Here is an 18,036-nt window from a genome sequence, read left to right on the forward strand (position 1 = left end):
CCGGGAAGATCCCACATGCCGCGGAGCGGCTGGACCCGTGAGCCATGGCCGCTGAGCCTGCGCGTCCGGAGCCTGTGCTCCGCAATGGGAGAGGCCACAACAGTGAGAGGCCCACGCACTGCAAAAAAGAAAAAAGAAAACTGGTTAAAAAATGAAGGCACGTGTTTAAAGCGTTTGGGGAAAACTACATTTCTGTAGAGGAATTCTTTTATTTCCTCCTGTCTCTCTACCTTACATACTGAATTGTATCTTAACCCCAGAGTTGTTACTAGACTTAACGTCGGTGAGGGTGTTTGGCAGTGTTGCAGATGTGCTGACAGCGGAAGTGCTTAATTCTGGGTTCACTGAATTCTGTTGTGTCATCCATCCCGAGCGGGCCAGTTACGTCTCTCCTGGGTTTACTCTTGCATTGCATTTAGATTCCCTTCCCGATTTCCCCTAAGGACATAAAGAAAGACAAGTCCTTATTTATCGCAGTGGCCACACTGGTCGTGAAGGAGGAGAGGGCAGAGGACGGGGTAGGCAGAGATGATACAAAGAAGGAGCAAATAGAGTCTTCTGGGAGCCCTGAGAAACCCAGCTGAAGAGATAAGAAATTAACGGATTTACATTTGAATAGCAATACAAGCAATAAATATTATAAAAGGGGTCATGAGGAGGTGTACTGCTTATCACCAAGGGACTGATCAGGGTTGCCCATTTTCCTGGAGTGGCCAGAGCTGTCATCCTGGAGGAAACGTGCCTGAACTGGGCCTTGGTGGGTAGCCAGGTAGAAGAGGGCATTTGTGTGGGAAAAGGCATGGATGTGAGCAGGGGAGGAGGTTAGGGCAGAGGGAAAGTGAGAAATAAGATTGGAGGGGCAGGTTGGCCACCAAGTTGTTGAGAGCCACGGATACAAGCTGAGTTTTGAGTTGCCCCTGGAAGCCTTGGAAAGCCATTGCAATGACTTGGTGGTGGTGTCCCTGACACATGGGTGGGGCAGGAGCAAAGCTCAAGACCAGTCAGGAAGTTCTTATGATGGTGTAGCCACGGGCGGAGGAACCAGAGGAGGGGGAAGGACCTTGCACAGAAATGGTGACAGTAGGAGTAGAAACGTGGAGATAAACTCTAGGCACGTATCAAAGAGTCATCAGTGGGACTTTGGTGAATCCTGGCTACAAATATTGGCGAAGTCAGGACGGAACAAGAGAGAGGGAAATCAGAGAAGGCCTAGGGGCTCTAAGTCTGGATTCCTGAAAGAACGGTTGGTGAACATAGGCAGGTAAGATGTGTGGCCTGTATATAAGGCAGGCTTGTTCTCATCCTTCCATTAGATTTTTTTTTTTTTTTTTGCTGTACGTGGGCCTCTCACTGTTGTGGCCTCTCCCGTTGCAGAGCACAGGCTCCGGACGCGCAGGCTCAGCGGCCATGGCTCACGGGCCCAGCCGCTCCGCGGCATGTGGGATCTTCCCAGACCGGGGCACGAACCCGTGTCCCCTGCATCGGCAGGCGGACTCTCAACCACTGCGCCACCAGGGAAGCCCCCTTCCATTAGATTTGTTAAAAAACCGTGTAGGGGCTGTGACCAGCTTTATTGCATACTACAAGGACAGTATTCTGCCTTAGGAAGGAACAGATGAAGACCAAGTCAGGTTAACCTCCGTAACAGTGCACATACCTGTTCACCCATTGCTTGTAGCTGGAACCCATAGCCACGTGGAGAGGAGTGTACTTTACCTCTTTGACTGGGTGAGGTGTCTAGGATGTAGATAACTTCCTCTCTCAACCACTGACCCCTCTATCATATCCATGCTTGCTGCTCGGTCGTAGTAGCATGTTTTCATTTACTTTTTAGTAGCCAGCAGTGTGCCTAGTTGTCACCAAGCCTGGGTGTGACCGTGTCTGTCATCAGCAAGAATAACACCCCTCTTGACCTCCTGGGGTGACTGTCATGCCCCCAGAAGCAGTCCCTGAAGCTCTGTTTCCATTTAATTTAGGAAAGCAGTCCCTTTCATTGGCTGGCATTACAATATTGCCAGCTTCATTTTTTGGTCGCTAGCGAAGGCAGCTTGCTCTGCATGCGTGGACTTCGCATTCTCTTTGGCGTGGCAGCTGGCCCACTGACCTCATCGTTTGGATTCCCTGTTCCTGTAGCGGAACCAACACCACAAAAGTGAAATGCTGTATTTTCCACAGAGTGACCTACATGTGATTGTCTGTTTACAGTGACATAATGCTTTACACGTTAGTTCATCCCTCTCAAAGTGGCCACAAATGTGGTGGTTTGAAGGGTGAGCTCATGGGTGGAAAAAGGTTGGAGACTCTCCATACTAAAGGGTTAGAGGAATCACCACAGACTGTCCTTTTGGAGCTCACCTATCTATTCAGAAGTATTTGCTGAGATTTGGGCCATTAGAAGCAGAAGGTTTAGTACCCTGATGGCTGCCCCTGGGTCTCAGCAGGTTCATGTCTTTGAACTACTTTGGGAGAAGCTACTGCATTTTGGAATTGTTACAAAATGAGGAGTCGACTGCACAAAGGTGACCCTTTCTTTTGAACCCAGTCTGCAGTGTTCAAAGGCGTGAGTGTAATCACCAAGAAGAAAATGACGCCTCAGGGGCTTCCCTGGTGGCACAGCAGTTAAGAATCCGCCTGCCAATGCAGGGGACACGGGTTCGAGCCCTGGTCCGGGAAGATCCCACGTGCCACGGAGCAACTAAGCCTGTGCGCCACACCTCCTGAACCCGCGTGCCACAACTACTGAAGCCCGTGTGCCCTAGAGCCCAAGTGCTACAACTACTGAGCCCACACACCACAACTACTGAAACCTGCACGCCTAGAGCCCACGCTCCGCAACAAGAGAAGCCACCGCAGTGAGAAACCTGCATACCGCAACAAAGAGTAGCCCCTGCTCGCCGCAACTAGAGAAAGCCTGCTCGCAACAACGAAGACCCAGTGCAGCCAAGAAAAAGGAAAGAAAGAAAATGACGCCTCATACTCATCTAGTTCAGCAGCTGACACGTGGGTCTCCAAGCAGCCTGTGAATGTGAAAAGGATCACCTACTCTGAATTCTTCTAACATTCATGTCTGTCATCCACGTATCACAGAATCCATCTTCATGTGTTGGCTTTCAGGGTCAAACTTCATTATTACTGGTAAATGCAAGTAGAATCAGCTGCTTCCACTCCCTTCTCCCCAGCGGTCATCCTGAGAACCTTCTCCTGGATTTTCTCAGGTTGGGCTAGTTGGTATCTACGTGAAGGTCAGTCTTCTGCTCAAAGGAACAGCTCTTCCCGTCAGAAGACTCTGTTAACAGTAATAATAACATCTAGCAGTATGTGTGTCTGAAAACATTTTTCATGTGTATTACCTTATTCAACATTCACAAACAACTCCATGAACCAGGAAGTATCAGATGAACTCTACAGGTGAGAAAACGAAGGTTCAGAGATTTACCCCAGGTCATAAAGCTAGCCAGCTGGAGGGCCAGGATTCTAACCAGATCTGTCTGCATTCAAATTCCGTGTCCTTACACCTTCGCATTCACATGAGAAAAGCCTTTTGTGTCTGGGGTAGGGCCTCTGGGTGTTCCATTGTGGTAAATCAGGGTGCTGGATGGAGCTGGTTGTTCACAGTAGATGGTTGACACTGGGATGAAACCACTGGAGGCAATAGAAGGGCACTGGTTCCAGACTCAGTTGCTGTCAATTCCAGTTCTGCCATTTTTGGTAGCTGTTGTAGCCTTAAGCAGGTTACCTAACCTCTTTGAGCCTCGGTATCCACCTTGGGAAATGGGAATAACAGAAGCACACGCTCTCAAGGCTGTAGAGGCAGACCACAGAGATATTATGGGTTCGGTTCCAGACCACTACAGCAAAGGGAATAGCACACAATAAAGCAAGTCACGCTAATTTTTTGGTTTCCCAGTGCCTATAAGTTATGTTTACACTATAATGTAGCCTGTTAAGTGTGCAATAGTATTATGTCTAATAAAACCATGTATGTACTTTAATTAAAAACTACTCTGCTTCTGAAAAATGCTAACCATCATCTGACAACACAGAGTTGCCACAAACCTTCAATTTGTAAAAAAGGCAATACCTGCCAAGTATAATAAAGTGAAGTGCAGTAGAACAAGGGGTGCCCGTATTGAACGAGACCACGTACGTAAAAGCACGTAGCGCAATGCCCGGCACAGAGGAAATGCTTTGAAAGTGTTAGTGCTGGGTCAGCATCCACTTCATTTGTGGGACCAGTGCTTCTGACACATGGCTTTCATGGTCAGGTTGACCCTCCTGCTGGCTACGGATTTAAACACCTGAATACTGGGCTGGGCTATTCAGGTAAAGCAGACCTGCTTTATACTAGATTTCCAGGCACCCTGCCATCCCTCTGGACTCAGTATTTTAAGACTTCTCACTGCATCTCGTCCACCAGCAGGAACTCCACCAACTCAAGGTGCATTCTAAGAAACCTCCCCCCCAAGACTTGGGGGGATGACTACCTTATACCACCAGTCATTTGTATACTAATATGGACTCTCTCCTCTGCCTTCCTCCTGGCACCAAACGACAGGGGAGTTTGGTGATGACGAAGAATGAGAGGGAGGGAGAAGGATGGGCCAGGGAGGGGGTGAGGAACAAAACCTGAAGAGCTCTCTGGGCACCTGTGGACTGTGGCTGGAGCAGTAGAGATGGGTGAGCTGGGTGAAAAAAATCCGTGAGGAGTCAGAGAATTTTCCTGGTTCACAGCTTTGATTTGGGTCAGCTCCATACAAACTTTATTTTCAATAGCTCCGTAAATGTAGCCTACCTAAAGACAGCTCCTGCACTGCTCAGTTTTTATGTGAATGGCAACTTCTTATCCCGGGAAGCACAGTTACTGTTGTCCCTCGGTATCCACGGGGGATTGGTTCCAGGAATCCCTCAGAGTCCCTTAGAGAAAGTGGCATAGTATTTGCATCTAACCTACGCACTGAGTACTTTAAATCGTCTCTAGATTACTTATAATACCTAGTACAATGTCAATTCTGTGTAAGTGGTTGCTAGCGCATGGCAAATTCAAGTTTTGTGCTTTGTGGAAGTTTCTGGAATTTTTTTCCCAAATATATTCAGTCCGTGGTTGGTGGACTCTACAGATGGTGAACCTGCAGATCTGGAGTGCTGACCGTAGTAGTCTTCTTTTTCCAAGTCATGTGACTCCCCAGAGAGGACATTCTGCCCAACCAAACAAATCTTCCAACACAACACCTTGACCACACAGCACAGCACTGAGCCGAGCCAGGGTCTGTAAAACATGGGGGAGAAAAGGCCAAATATTTGCTATCCCACCCGTCTGCTTTTGTTACTCTAATAATCTCAAGTGTCTGGGGCTCATTGAATAACACTGCATTCTTTATGACTTTTGAATGTAAATCATCCATGAACTAACGAATGGTATCTCCCCAGCCTCCCCAAAGCCCTAGTAAGTCACGGAGTGTTCTTTTAATTGTATGGTTACCAAAGGGGAAGGGGGGTGGATAACTTAGGAATTTGGGATTAGCAGATACACACTACTGTATATAAAAGAGATAAACAACAAGGACTTACTGTATAGCACAGGGAACTGTATTCAATATCTTGTAATAACCTATAGTGGAAAAGAATCTGAAAAAGAAAAGATATATATGTGTGTGTATAACTGAATCACTTTGCTGTATACCTGAATCTAACACAACATGGTAAATCAATTATTTGTGTCTTGTGAAACCTGAGTAGGTACAGGAACAGCCCTGGCCCACTTCCCACCCTGGCACCTGAGGCTGGCCCTAAAGGGACGTGCTCTTGAAGGGAAGACAACCACCATGGCCAGTTGTAACTGAGGCTGGGTGAGAGGCTCACCACCCCACTTCCCCTCAAAAGCAGGGTCCACCTTCTTCTCATGCCTGAGGCCATCACCCCTCGAACTGGCCATCCTCACCTGCAGAATGGCAATTCAGCGTCTCAGACACAGTTCATGTTTTCTCTTGGAAGCAGCTTTGGTTGTTGTATGGGCTGAAAAAGAGGGAAAGTGTGTTACTTTTTTTATCTAACAACTTATAGCTGTGTCAACACGTAAGACAGTCTGTCAAAGCTTTCTGCTTGGTGTTGCCTCTGTGAATTAATTTTGAGCGGCACTTGTGAGCAGTAAACACTTTTGCAGCGTGAACAACTCTTTGTGTGGGAGGAGGTGTCAGCAGCTCGCTGTCCCCACCGTCAGCGGGGAAGGGAACAGAAGATGCCTCCCCCCTGGCCACTCAGGTTGGCTGCGGCTGGAGGAGCAGAAATGGGATCCACGCCCACCTTGTGATTTTTCTCTCTTTTGACCAGTGGGCTGTTAGATCTTCAGACTGGAGGACAGCCTTGACGTATGAGTTGAGAATCTGCAGAATGAAGCCTGGTCCGCACGTTCTGTTCCAGGCAGTGCACGTCGTCTGACCCCCCCCCCCGCTTTTTTTTCATTTGGTTCTTAGCAGGGAACCAGTTTTACCCTCAGTGAGGTGGATGCAACTCTTCTCTTTCCTCAAAAGTGAGCAGCAGTAGAGCGGCATTCCTTTTCAGACACAAACATGCAATTTCTCCTAAACCAGGCATCTGGCCACCTGTTACTATTTTAGAATTGGTTCTAGAATGTATGGGCCGCATCACTTTTGCCCCTAAATTGTTCAAAAGAAGATACCACCGTTTAAGAGCAGGACAGAAAGCACACAGCACATGTGCCAAACACTGAGAGATACTTCTCAGCTTCTACATTGTATTACTGTGAACTTACGTATTCTATGGAACCTTATTCACACAGGTAGAACAGCCACTCACTTCACTCAGGTCAATACACACACAGACACACACACTCACACGTATATATATATATATATTTATATTTATGAAATGTTCATTTTTACTCTTTTGTTTCTCTTTGTTTAAAGATCTTCATTCTTGGGCTTCCCTGGTGGCGCAGTGGTTGAGACTCCGCGTGCCGATGCAGGGGACACGGGTTCGTGCCCCGGTCCGGGAAGATCCCACATACCGCGGAGCGGCTGGGCCCGTGAGCCATGGCCGTTGAGCCTGTGCGTCCGGAGCCTGTGCTCTGCAGCGGGAGAGGCCACAACAGTGAGATGCCCGCGTACCGCAAAAAAAAAAAAAAAAAAAAAAAAGATCTTCATTCTTTCTGCTCTTCGCATCCCCTATCCAAATAGTCAAGTCTGCATCAGGGAGGCCCCAGGCCTGCCCTCCTGCTGCCTTGTCTCTCTGACAGGGGCGCTGGGCTTGCTCTGACCCACATTTCTGAGATGGGTTCCAGAGTTCCCCATCCCTTTAAAACCTGGAAGACTCTGTTGTGCATAACACTCCCATTCTAGCAGCTACTGAAGTCTATGTTAGGTTGCACAGCCCCGGAGGTTTGTGTGCTTCATATGTTTACATAGGACCTGCTGTAGAAGGTCAGGCTTCGTTTTATGTCTGAAAATTCCTTTCTTCAGGCTTTAGAGTGGGACCCGCTTGCTCTCACATCCTCAACTGTGTTGACTAAGACCTCAATCAGCCCCCGTTCACATTCCTCAGATGGCAGAGTGGGGTCTGGATGCTTTCTCTCCCCTCCGCTTCCCTGCGTTCCTGCCTCCCCAGAGCCCCCCCCCGCTGCTCTTGCTATTCGTGGAAAATGCGAAGGTGGCTGATTTGTCTCCTTTCATTCCACAAGTGAAGCTGTGGCCAGCAGAGGGTGGTAGGGGCGAATGAGATGGGTTTTCACCCGTTTGGCATCATCAGGTCGAAAGAGATTTCCGGGGGCCCTGTGAGAAGATCCTGCCGTTTGTTAGGGCAAGAGGGTCTACGTATAAGGCGCAGAGCCCTCGGTGGACACCTCTGTGACAGAGCAGGCCTGAGGTCACCCGGGGAGCGTGAGGTCTCCATGGGTCCCGCAGGTGAAGCCTGGTCTGCGCATCCTGCTCACACCCAGCCAGTCCACCACCTCTGACCCCCATTTTTTTTTCACTTGGTGCTGAGCTAGGAACTGGCACCCAGTGATGTGGATACAACTGTTCTCTCTCTTAAAAAGTGACCATTTGGAGAGGAGTGTTCTTTTTTCAGAGGCAAACACCCTGTTTCTCCTGACTGTTTCTCCAGGGGGAGGGGGGAAGGTTTGCTCTCTGTTCCGGACTGTCAGAGAGATATTAGGGAGAAGTCTATATCACGCCAGCCTCCAAAGGGTTAACTAATGATGTTTTTAAAATGGGAATCATCATGAAATGTATGTAACATAAAAGGCAAATGCAAAATACTTAAGTGACAGGTGGCATCATTTGAAAAGGATGTGGGAGCTGATCCCAGAACTGCCATCATGCACAGCTGCATTAATTTGCCTAATCACTGGATGCTGTAACCAGTGTCTATAAATAAACACACAAACTAATCTTTTGATTATCCTTTTTTATGGCACGTTTTCTGCTCCCTTCCTTCTTTTTTCTCTCCGTCGTGTCTTTTCATTGTGATTAAACCGTATTTCGCAACTCTATAATTCCACAGATTCTTCTATAACTGCTATTTTAAATAACCAAAATTACTCTGGACGGTTCACAAAGGGAGTAGTACAGATGGCCAATAAATGTATGAAAAGATATTCAGCTTTTTGATAGTTTTTAGAAAAATGCAGGAAAAAATATCAATGAACTGTCATGTTTAAGTATCAGATAGGCAGAGGTTAAAATTATTATGAAAACTCCTGTGTTGCTGGTGTATGCAGCCTGTGGGCTGGTGTAGTATTTAGGGGGAAGGCATCTGGCATGACGTGTCCAAATGAGAAGTGTGCCTATCATTTGACTTATAGGGATTTGCCCAAAAATAATATTGGCAAGACAGGAAAGATGTATTCTCAAGGATTCTTATATCAGTGCTGTTTGCAGCTGTATGAAAAAAAATGTGAAAATAGAACTCATCAAAAGGAGACAGATGAAATAAATTCTGGTACGTAAAGGAATACCATGTATCCATTAAGAAAGATCATATAGGTCTGTATTTATTGCTGAGGACAGAGGTTAATACCTTGATGTGTGAAAAAAAACAAGTTACAGAACAAGAAACATAGTATGTTTTCAGTTATCTGAAACCAGTGCTTCTCAAATACGTATATGCAAATGCAGATTCCGATTCAGAAGGACTGGATTCTGAATTCTGGAATCTGAGCCTATTAACAATTCCCCACTGTCGCCAGTGCTGCTGGCCTGTGGACCACGCTTGGAGTCACAAGGTTCAACTGTACAGATCCATCTGTGTGCCAGTAAATGCTGGGAATAAATGCGTGGACGATTCCACAAGGTGGTGAATCTGGGTGATTTTTACTTTCATCTTTGTGCTTCCCTGTATTGCTTAATACTTCATAATGCATCTCTATTGACTTTACATAAACAATAGAAGTGATTTTTAAAATAAGAACTAGTCTGTTGCTTCCATGTGCTGGCTGTTGTAAATAGTGCTGCAGTCAACATTGAGGTACATGTGTACAGGTAAACCTATGTGCAGGGCAGGAATGGAGATGCAGATGTAGAGAATGGACGTGTGGACACAGTGGGAGAAGGGGAGTGTGGGATGAATTGGGAGATTAGGTTTGACATGAAAACACTACCATGTGTAAAATAGCTAGCTAGTGGGAACTTGCTGTATGGCACAGGGAGATCAGCTCGGTGCTCTGTGATGACCTAGATGGGCGGGATCGGGGGGGGGATGGGAGGGAGGTCCAAGAGGGAGGGGAAAAAAAAACTAGCCTGTTAAAGACATGTCTATTTAAAAGAAGTTGACTTCAGATTTACCTCTTAAACATTTAAGGGAGGGGCAGACCATATAGGCCAGTCATTCTTAAGAAGGCTGGATTATCAGAATCACATGGGAGACTTTTCAGAAACACAGCTTCTCAAACCTGACCCCCAGAAATTCTGATTCAACCATCCTTAAGTGGAGAAATCAACATTTTTTAAAGTTCTCCAGGTGATTCTGACACAGACCAGGTTTGGCCACTGATCCAGCCTTCAGATTCTTTTTTTTTTTTAATGATTTTTTCCCTTTTAATTAATTAATTTATTTGTTTTTATTTTTGTCTGTGTTGGGTCTTCGTTGCTGCGCACAGGCTTTCTCTAGTTGCGGCGAGCGGGGGCTACTCTTGGTTGCGGTGCGCAGGCTTCTCATTGTGGTGGCTTCTCTTGTTGCAGAGCACGGGCTCTAGGCGTACAGGCTCAGTAGTTGTGACATGTGGGCTTCAGTAGTTGTGGCTCACGGACTCTAGAGCACAGGCTCAGTAGTTGTGGCACACGGGCTTAGTTGCTCTGCAGCATGTGGGATCTAACTGGGCTGGGGATCGAACCCGTGTCCCCCGCACTGACAGGCAGATTCTTAACCACTGTGCCACCAGGGAAGCCCCGGCCTTCAGATTCTTAAACATCAGATCTGGGGCTCAAGCATGCATTAAGAGGAGGTTTCCACCTTCTGTCCTGCTTACTTCTCCCTTCAGAATCGTTGTGCTTTGGGCGTAGGGGGATGATATTGACACATAGACTTCTATTTCAGGAGCTGTTTCTTGAAGTTTTCCCACCAGTCTCCTGATAGGCTATCTTACTAGCCTTCTGTATTACTTTCCTAGGGCTACTGTAACAAACTGTCACAAACTGGGTGGCTTCAAACAACAGAACTGTATTCTCTCATGGTTCTGAATGCCAGAAGTCCGAAATCAAGGTGTCCCACTTTTCTCCCAAGGCCTTGGGGAGAATCCTTCCTTTCCTCATCCAGCTTCTGGGGAACCTCTGGAGGCTGCAAGGCAAGTGACTGCATACCTCCAACCCTGGCCTCCATCTTCACATGGCCTTCTCCTCCATGTCTCCTCTTGTCTCTTATAAGGACACTTGTCTTGGATTTAGGGCTCACCCAGTTAATCTGGAATGATTTCATCTCAAGACCCTCAACTTCATTCTATCTGCAAAGACCCTTTTTCCAAATAAGGTCACATTCATAGTTCCAGGAGTTAGGACATGGATGTGTCTTCTTGGGGGGGCCACAGTTCCACCCACTACATCTTCTATGCGGATCAACAGCAGTTTTGAAATTAAGCAAAACATTCAAGGTTTACCACTTTATTTTTCTCTGAGGTTGAGTTTTTGGTTTTATTTCCCTTTTTCAGGTATAGCTATAGGAAGTTCTTCCATGAAAACAATTGAACAGTTGCCATGGGCAGTGTCTACACTAGCGATGCAGCTGCCTGTAGAGCTCAGGGTTGTGTCCGGGTGGTTCCCTTTCTTGTCCAGCAGTCCCCCAGCCATCAAAGGGCCTAGGAGAGCCAGGCACATCCACAGTCTCTCTAAGCACATCCACACTGCTTGCCTGCTCTGTGGTGGAGACGTGATCCAGCATTCATCCTGGCATGTGGAAGTTAAAGATATGTTTACTGAGGAATAACCAGAAGTCTGTTGGCTGTTGAACTGGACTTGGAACAGGTTCAGGGCCAGTTTTCCCCACCCCCACCCACAGGGAGAAAGATAAAAGTAAAGGCTAGAACGAGTCTTAGCCAGACATCCCATCTTACTGCTTTCAAGTGGTCGTTTCCTATAAACCTTTTTTTGGTTGTTATCATTCTGGTAAAGGAGGGTGACCTGTATTTGATACTGAGACTGAGACAAACCTGTCTTTTTTGGTGTTTCACTAACTTGATTTCTTTGTTCAGTACAAGCTACAGCTTTCTCATAGTGGATTTCTCAGTTGAGGAGGAGGTTTCTCAAAAATGCTTTGCCAGTGTCTGGTCATGCACGACCCCTGGGCATTCCCAGCCAAGTGCTTTGAGTCACAGTCCCTTTAAGGCCCAGACAGAGATGTGCATTTTGCCCATGATGTGCTACTCCTGGACTTGTGTCATTTCCCAAAATATACAGGAGGAGAACCAGATTAGTAAAAGGAAACCTTGTTCACACATGCGAGAGTTCCGCTGCCCCAGAATCAACCTTTACACTGGAAAGGTCCAGCTTCTGTTACTGGGAGGTTCATGTTCATTGAACCCCAATTAAACCAATTTTACAAATAAGTTGGTGTCCTCACACCAGAAATAGAGATGCAAAAGGCAAAATTAAAATTACTAACTAAATAAACAACACATGAGTGAATATATTTGACCTTCTTTTCTGTTTGCTCCAGGATACCTGAAATTTATATATATAATTTTTCCATTAAAAAATAATATTTTTAATTAAATAAGTGATGAATGACCATTGATAAATGTCAGACAATAAAAAAAATGAGAAATAGCAAAAAGAGGAAACTCCATATTCCTAGAGATTCCTGGGGATGGTTGTACAGTCATAGCCCTGTTAGCTAACCTGATTGGGACCACAAGTTTTCTAGTTAGTTGAAAAATAGGTTAAAGGGTGAATCATTTAAAAAAAAAAAAAAAAGATACTACATAGCCTAAGGAATGTATTTAACTTAAAGCTACACGTGAACAGTTATTTGCCAATCTGATGTGAGCCCAAGGCCTTTTCTTGGAGAGTGGCTCTACTGATTGGAATTCTGTGTCATCTTCCATGCATGTTATTGCAAGATTTTCATGTTCAGTCTCTCTAAAGTGGAAGAATTTTTAAAGACACTCGTCATGCAATCTGAGTGCAAAATCATTGTAAATTTTTACTGTTTCTCCAGTCTTCAAGTTACCTTACTCATATCTAATTCAGTAGCAGATTTCCTTCAGCAACTTGCTTCTTTCATTTGATTTCACTAAACTTCCAGAAAAATAACTTTATTTTCACACTCATATTTCATTAGCCAACATGATACTTTAACATATATATTACGTATACATAATATATCTATACATATATATTCCATAATTACAATAACAAGTATAGTGGCATTAACAGTTTAAGCCTGAAGTCCCAAGGAGGGAGCTGAGTGCTGCAGGGTGCCAGAGGGCAGCTTTCAGCCTTCAGTTGACCATGCAGTGTCAGTCAGTATATTTTATAGAGGAGATGAAGTCCGGTTAATCCATCCAGTCAGTTAAGGGCCATCCGTTAAGAGACTTTCTACTGGATATATTCTGACTCACTCCAAGAAACTCATAGGTAAAAACCTATTCAAAAAGCAAGTAGTCTTAAAATGGTTTGAAGAGTTCTCTGCCAAATATAGGGACCCACTTAGGGATATTAAGCTCAGTACCAAGACTTAAGATATTTGAAGAAGGCTCATAGTTATGCAAATATTTGGCTTCTTCTGAAGGGCCAATAAATGTATCAATGCAGATATTGTGAAGTAGGCAAGCTTTGTTCTGAGAACCTTGAACTTAAGAGAATTGGTTTGCCTAATGGTTTATTCTGATAAGGTAGTATTTTTTTCCTTTGATTTCAAATGTGTACACCATAACAAGTGCTCACAGAGTTTGATCCTTACTGGGGTAGAGAAAGCAGGTGTTTCTATTGTGTTCTGTGGACAAAGAGACAGACCCAGAGGCTGTCTGTTCCTCATCATGAACTTTCTATTGTGATGCCTGGTTTAAATTCCTTGCCATCTCTGTGGTCCTCCCCATTTTTAGGGTGCTAGTAAATAAGCCTTATTGAGTGAGCTCTCCAAGGGGCATATCTGTCTTGTCCATTGATATCAGCGATATCTGGAGTAGGTGAATGAATGAATGACACAGGTCACACAGTTAGCAAAAGGTCGAATTATGCTGACAGCAGCGTCTTCTGACTCTTCACCCTATTCTGTTACATCAGGATTTCCTAGTGCTGTGCTGGCTTTTCTGCGTTTTTAATGTTCCCGAGACCTGAGCAAGACCCATTTACCTGGACACAGACAGGCTGTAACAAAAAATATAAAGCAAGATAAGCAACTCCCAGTTTTGACCGATGCAGTGTTTCAATAACAGGCAAATCATGTATGTTTTCACACACGTCTGGGAGTTTTAAACTGCGGCTTCATGATTATCTAGAAATGTCCAAGTTAGTAGTTTTCTTTTCAAGGTGAATGGGCATCATATTTTAAGAGATTGTTTTTGCCAGTAACTAAAAGTACTAAACGTTTCTTATTTAAAACATTTTAACCCACTAAGAATCTTCAATAAATGTTAATGATATCTTTCTAGCAACTTTTGCAGTTATTGGGTAATAGCAAATTCTGAATATTTTCAATAAATAATTGGGTTTCCAGCTGCTGGATAATGTTATATAGTTTCAGAAGGTTGTTTCTGCAGCTGTTTGTCTATTCTGTATATCCAAATTGGAGGCTTTTTTAGTTTAAATTGATAGCTCAGTAAACTTATATCACAAATCAAGTGATAGGTTGACCTATCATTAAGCATTTCTCTATAATGTGTACAATATTTTAAATAATGAATTTTGGACATTATATTAATGTATTTAAGTTTATTTTTGGTATGTGTGAATTAATCATATGTATGCTCTTCATTAAGTCATCACATTTTAGTTGTTGATTGAAACAAACCTAATTAAGTAAGGGCAGTAAGGACTGGGCCCACAGGAGACCCTGGAAGGATCATGACTTAATCACCATCACTAGACGTAGCTACGTGTACATGACAGGTAAAAATTCAAACAGTGCCTACAGCATAAAATAGGTAAAATATCCTAAATGTCATATGCACATAGAGGCTTATAAGTATCACATAAAGCCTTACATGTAAATAATGTTTTTACATGTCACATGTTTGTACAAAGGGTAATTAATGTAAGATAAAAGAAAATAGTTAATTTAGGTAAAATGTTCTGGACATTTGCTATGTACCTGGGACTGGGCTCGAATTTTGCTTTATATGTATTATCTCCTTTAATCTTCACAAAAACCCTATTTGGTAAGTACTGTCACCCCCAGTTTATAGTATTGGATTTAGAGGAGTTAAGTAACTTTTTCTGGATACCTTATAGGCAGTAAATGGCAAAGCTTGGAACCAAACCCAGGCCTGCTTAGGCCCCGGAGCCCACACTCTCAGTCACTGTACTGTGCTGCTACCTGTTTGGATACCTGCAAAGAAGAACAAATGATCCGTTGTTTGTTCCACTTTTATTTTAGATACTTACAGTGACCCTCTTGGCTTAACATTGTCAGCTTTTCTTAAGAGTACATATTGGTCTTTCCATGACGAATCAATGAAATGCATATCTTTTGAATTAATGAGAATGTATTAACATTAATGGGTTCATTATAGCTCTTGGGTACTGATCATTGATAATGCCTGTATTAACAGAAGTCAAATACAGATACAATGAAATTATTTATCAAAACTCTTATCAGCTGTGTGGCTCAATCCTTGAAAGGAATAAACTCCCCCACTAGGATTAGGGATGTACTTGGATGCAATAACACGGGCTCCTAGAAAGCTGTTTTAATCACTGGAGAGTAATTTTTTCCTAACTTGCTATTCAAGTACTTAAAAGAGTTATTTATTCATGGCCCTTTCGTCTTGTCTGTATTCTTCACGGAGCAGAAAAAGCCAGTCAGTAACAAAGAAAAGTCAGCTGTGTGAAGGCACTGCCCCTCTTCCCTTTAAATGATAGATGCTTCTCCTTCTCCTTCAGGTTTCTTGGTTAGCATTACACTCCTGGAAAATGTCCATAGAATGTCTTCAAAAATACTTGAAAAGCTATTAGCCTGAATTTTAATTGCTCTAAGGAACTTTGTCTATTAGACTTAACTATCCTTAAACATAGCCATATAATAAATGAAACTGTAAGAATCATAAGAGAAAAGTATTATAGTCAATAATAAACACTGCAGAGTACTTTAATGTATAAATGTAGACGCTCGTAAACATGGGATGGATGGATGGAAAAGACTTTAGAAGAAAGGGCCTAAACGTAGGTAAGATAAAGAACAATTGTTTGGCAGACCAATCACAAATAATGAAATTGAAACTGTGATTAAAAATCTTCCAACAAGCAGCCGCATAGCAAAGGGAGATCAGCTCGGTGCTTTGTGACCACCTAGAGGGGTGGGATAGGGAGGGTGGGAGGGAGACGCAAGAGGGAGGAGATATGGAGATATATGTATACATATACGGATTCACTTTGTTATATAGCAGAAGCTAACACAACACTGTAAAGCAATTATACTCCAATAAAGATGTTAAAAAAAAAATCTTCCAACAAACAAAAGTCCAGGTCCAGATGGCTTCACAGGTGAATTCTATCAAACATTTAGAGAAGAGCTAACACCCATCCTTCTCAAACTCTTCCAAAAAATTGCAGAGGAAGGAACACTCCCAAACTCATTCTACGAGGCCACCATCACACTGATACCAAAACCAGACAAAGATACTACAATAAAAGAAAATTACAGACCAATATCACTGATGGGTATAGATGCAAGAATCCTCAACAAGATACTAGCAAACAGAATCCAACAACACATTAAAAGGATCATACGCCATGATCAAGTGGGATTTATCCTAGGAATGCAAGGATTCTTCAATATATGCAAATTAATCAGTGTGATACACCATATTAACAAATTGAAGAAGAAAAACCATATGATCATCTCAATAGATGCAGGAACAGCTTTTGACAAAATTCAACACCCATTTATGATAAAAACTCTCCAGAAAGTGGGCATAGAGGGAACCTACCTCAACATAATAAAGGCCATATATGACAGACCCACAGCCAACATCGTTCTCAATGGTGAAAAACTGAAAGCATTTCCTCTAAGATCAGGAACAAGACAAGGATGTCCACTCGTGCCACTATTATTCAACATACTTTTGGAAGTCCTAGCCATGGCAGTCAGAGAAGAAAAAGAAATAAAAGGAATATAAATTGGAAAAGAAGAAGTAAAACTGTCACTGTTTGAAGATGACATGACACTATACACAGATAATCCTAAAGATGCCCCCAGAAAACTGCCAAGGCTAATCAGTGAATTTGGTAAAGTTGCAGGATACAAAATAAATGCACAGAAATCTCTTGCATTCCTAGACACTAACAACAAAAGGTCAGAAAGAGAAATTAAGGAAACAATCCCATTCACCATTGCAACCAAAAGAATAAAATACCTAGGAATAAACCTGCCTAAGGAGGTAAAAGACCTGTACTCAGAGAAGTAAAAGACACTGATGAAAGAAATCAAAGATAACACAAACAGATGGAGAGATATACCATGTTCTTGGATTGGAAGAATCAATATTGTGAAAATGACTAAACTACCGAAAGCAATCTACAGAGTCATTGCGATCCCTGTCAAATTACCAGTGGCATTTTTTATAGAACTAGAACAAGAAATCTTAAAATTTGTATGGAGACACAAAAGACCCCAAATAGCCAAAGCAATCCTGAGGGAAAAAAATGGAGCTGGAGGAATCAGACTCCTTGACTTCAGACTATACTACAAAGTTAAAGTAATCAAGACAATATGGTACTGGCACAAAAACAGAAATATAGATCAATGAAACAGGATTGAAAGCCCAGAGATAAACCCACGCACCTATGGTCAACTAATCTATGACAGAGGAGGCAAGGATATACAATGGAGAAAAGACAGTCTCTTCAATAAGTGGTGCTGGGAAAACTGGACAGCGACATGTAAAAGAATGAAATTAGAACACTCCCTAAGACCATACACAAAAATAAACTCTAAATATAAGAGCAGACACTATAAAAGTCTCAGAGGAAAACATAGGAAGAACACTCTTTGACATAAATCACATTAATCACAGCAAGATCTTTTTTGACCCACCTCCTAGAGTAACGGAAATAAAACGAAAAATAAACAAATGGGACCTAATGAAACTTAAAAGCTTTTGCACAGCAAAGGAAACTGTGAACAAAATGAAAAGACAACCCTCAGAATAGGAGAAAATATTTGCAAACAAATCAACAGACAAAGGGTTAACCTCCAAAATATATAAACAGCTCATGCAGCTCAATACTAAAAAAACAAACAACCCAATCAAAAAATGGGCAGAAGACCTAAATAGACATTTCTCCAAAGAAGACATACAGATGGCCAAGAGACACATGAAAAGCTGCTCAAAATCTAATTATTAAAGAAATGCAAATCAAAACTACAATGAGG

General features: G+C 43.3%; 1 protein-coding gene across 2 annotated transcripts in view; it reads left to right on the plus strand.

Annotated features, from left to right (window-relative positions):
• Positions 1-18,036, plus strand: part of BACH2 (BTB domain and CNC homolog 2) — a 357,735-nt gene that overhangs the window by 166,100 nt on the left and 173,599 nt on the right. The gene's annotated exons all lie outside the window — the stretch shown is intronic.

This window comes from Mesoplodon mirus (genome assembly GCF_964341445.2).
Source record: "Mesoplodon mirus genome assembly, chromosome: 10".
Taxonomy (NCBI): Eukaryota; Metazoa; Chordata; class Mammalia; order Artiodactyla; family Ziphiidae; genus Mesoplodon; species Mesoplodon mirus.